We start from the raw sequence: 3632 nt of genomic DNA on the forward strand, positions 1-3632 counted from the left end.
ATGCAAGCCCCATTGGCGTTCCAAAGCTAGATGCTTTGGGGACTCGTCTTTCAGGTGCAGGTTTGAAAAACTGGGATCTCCATTGTCACGTTAAAAACGCTTCGCTCCTCAGGGAGAAGGCCTGGGGTTTGAATCCCTTCCTGATTGTATGCCGTCGTGCCAGGGATGGGGTTTATGGTGAGACTGTGTCTCAGCCTCTCCTACCAGCTTTGAGGTGAGGAGTGTTTCTGTTTGCCTGACAGTTGCCCAGCCAGTTTTGAGTATTCTTCAGAGGCAGTTGTTCCATATGTAGCTGTAGGTTTGGTGTGTCTGTGGGAGGAGGTGAGTTCAGGATGCTCCTGTGTCACCATCTGGAACAGGAACCTTCGTGATGGTTTTACTGGATGTCACTGGATGGCTTTTATTTCTTTCGCTTGCCAGGTGGCTCTAGCTAGGTCTTCCAGTGCTGTGTTGAATAAAAGCGGTGAGAGTGAGTAGCCTCGTCTTGATCCCGACCGATATTAGAGAAAAAAACATTCAGCTTTTCATAAACAATATATTTTTGGGTTGAGGGCTTGGTGTTTTGGGTTGTTTTTTTTTTTTTTTTTGAAGTTTTATACCTTTATTTGACAATCAGCGATTAGTTCTCATCCACATGAACTGTCTGTAGATTTGTGAAAGTGGTGACAGGTGTATCAGTAACCAGCGCTTAGCGCTTGTTTGGTGAATCTTCATCCTCATTACGTCTTCCGGACAACCACACACGGAAATGGTACGGAACATTCCTTATTCCTTTGGCCCAGGCAGTTCTGTTGAGCCTGGAGTCAATGTACACATCTGGAGTTCCTCTGTCCTTCATGGTAAATTTCCAGATCTCTTTGAGTGCCCGAGGGGCATGCTTCTTGAAACCCACTCCATGCATGCGATTGTCAATGTTCTCTGGTCACTGCCTCAGTGATGGCAGAACAGCCGTTCTTCTTCTCCCCACCCTTCCTTGAGGGAGCCATCCTGCCAGGCCCTGGCCCGAAAGGAAGAACAATGTTTGTTTTGTTTTCAACATGTGTGTATGTATGTATGTAGGTAGGTAGGTAGGTAGGTAGGTAGGTAAGTAATCTCTACACCCAACGTGGGACTTGAACTCACAACCCCAAGATCAACAGTCCCATGCTCTAGGGCACCTGGGTGGCTCAGTTGGTTGAGTGTCCAACTCTTGATTTTGGCTCAGGCCATGATCTTACTATTCATGAGACCGAGCCCCGCCTCAGGCTGCATGCAGACTTTGCAGAGCCTGCTTGGGATTCTCTGTCTCCCTCTCTCTCTGCCCCTTTCCCAGGCTCATGTGCTTGTGCACGTGCACTCTCTCTCTCTCTCAAAAAAAAAAAGAGTCCCGTGCTCTAATGACTGAGCCAGGCACCCCAGAAGAATGTTGTTTTAAACTGGAATTTGAGGGGCGCCTGGGTGGCGCAGTCGGTTAAGCGTCCGACTTCAGCCAGGTCACGATCTCGCGGTCCGTGAGTTCGAGCCCCGCGTCGGGCTCTGGGCTGATGGCTCAGAGCCTGGAGCCTGTTTCCGATTCTGTGTCTCCCTCTCTCTCTGCCCCTCCCCTGTTCATGCTCTGTCTCTCTCTGTCCCCAAAATAAATAAACGTTGAAAAAAAAAAATTTAAACTGGAATTTGATATTCACAGGATAAAGAAATAGGGCTTTCCCTCCGCATTTTACAGATTCCATTCAGAACTGGAGCGCACTGCCTGTATTTTTACTCAAGTGGGTCTTGGATCCCCAGTGGTAGAGCAAAACCTTTCAAATACCCCAGTATAATACAACTGCTTTTCTGGTAAGATCATTAAGTATGTAGGGGCACATGGGTGGCTCAGTTGGTTAAGCGTCTGACTCTTGGTTTTGGCTCAGGTCATGATCTCATGGTTCATGAGTTTGAGCCCCTCATCAGGCTCTGTGCTGACACTGTGGAACCTGCTTGGGATTTTTCTCTACCTCTCTCTCTGTCCCTCCCTGGCTTGCCTGCCTCTCTCTCTCTCTCACTGTCTCTCAAAAAATAAACATTAAAAAAAAACTTTTTTAAAGATAATTAAGTATCTCACCAAATAACTTTATAAATCTGAAAAAGGTTATGTCAAACTCTGTGGAAGTCCAATGTAATTTTTCTTAGATATTCCACTGTAAATTAATTGAAGACTTTGCCCTGCTATTATTTTTGTCACTTGAAAGGTTGGTGAATAGTGTGTTGGGGATTTTAAAGTCTCTTGAGTACAAAACTATAAGAAAATGGTAAATTTTTTTCTCCGGCTTTATGAAAGTATTTCTGACAAATAAAATTGTACATATTTCAAGTGTACCTCTGGCGACTGGATATACGTATACTTTGTGATGTGATTACCACTGTCATGTTACTTAACGTTCATTACCTCATAGGGTTAATTTTATTTTTTGTAGTAAGAGCGCTTAAGATCTGTTCTCTTAGCAGGGGCGCCTGGGTGACTCTTGGTTTCAGCTCAGGTCATGATCTCACAGTCGTGAGATGGAGTCCTGTGGAAGATTCTCTCTCTCTCCCTCTGCCTCTCACCTCCCTGTCAAATAATAGTAATAATAATAATAATAACAATAATAATAAAAGATCTATTAGCACATTTCAAGTTTACAATACAGTTATTAACTGTAGTTACTATACTGTACGTTAGATCCTCAGTACTTATGCAGCTTATAGCTGAAGCCTTGTGCCCTTTGACAAACACCTCTCCATCTCCCCCCCACCCCCACCCCAGTCCCAGTAACTATGCTATGCTCTCTGTTTACATGAGATCAACTTTTTTGTTTTTAGACTCTACATATAAGTAAGATCATACAGTATTTGCTTTTCAACCATATCGTCTGCAAATAAAAATTTATTTTACTTCTTCCTTTTTACTTTGCACTCCTCTTATTTATTGTTCTTGCTAATTGTTCTGGCTAGGACTTCCAGTACCATATGGAATAAAAGTGGCAAGAGGGGCCATCCGTGTCTTGTTCCTAGAGGAAAAGCTTTCACCTTGAATATGATGTTGGTTGTGGACTTGTCACTTATGACCTTTATTATGCTGAGGTACATTCCTTCTATACCTAATTTGTTGGGAACTTTTATCATAAAAGAATGTTGGATTTTGTCAAATGCTTTTTCTGCATCTATTGAGATGATCCCGATTTTTATCTTCTATTAATGTGGTGCACCAGTTTAAAGATAAAAACCAACTTTCTTCAGTCTTCCATTTCCTTCCATTTTAATTATTCTTCATTTTAGCTTTCAAATATACACAAATATATACAAATAAATACTGGCCTGTACTCCACTTCCTGACTCTCTTCTCCACTTATCTTTGCCACCCTCTATAAAATTATCACCAAGGTTGCCAGTGGGTTTGCTACTAAATCCTACCTTGTGATGCTTGTCTCACTGAGTATTGGAAAATATTATACGTATCAACTCTTTTATTTTTTTTCAACTTATTTTTTTGTAGCCAGGAGTTTGTACTTTTGAAGCCCCTTCACACCCATTTTGTCCACCCTCCAACTCCTTGTCTCTGGCAGCCACCAATCTCTTCTCTGGGTCTATAAGCTTGGGGTTTTGTTTGTTTCTTTGTTTCTGTTTTTGTTGTGTCA

The 3632-nt window shown here is 42.6% G+C and overlaps 1 pseudogene; it reads right to left on the reverse strand.

Annotated features, from left to right (window-relative positions):
• Positions 1-583: 583 nt before the first annotated feature.
• On the reverse strand, positions 584-1116 carry LOC112848580 (large ribosomal subunit protein eL31 pseudogene; annotated as a pseudogene).
• Positions 1117-3632: the final 2516 nt, after the last annotated feature.

This window comes from Puma concolor, chromosome C1, assembly GCF_028749965.1.
Source record: "Puma concolor isolate L17-30 chromosome C1, mPumCon1.1.hap2, whole genome shotgun sequence".
Classification (NCBI taxonomy): Eukaryota; Metazoa; Chordata; class Mammalia; order Carnivora; family Felidae; genus Puma; species Puma concolor.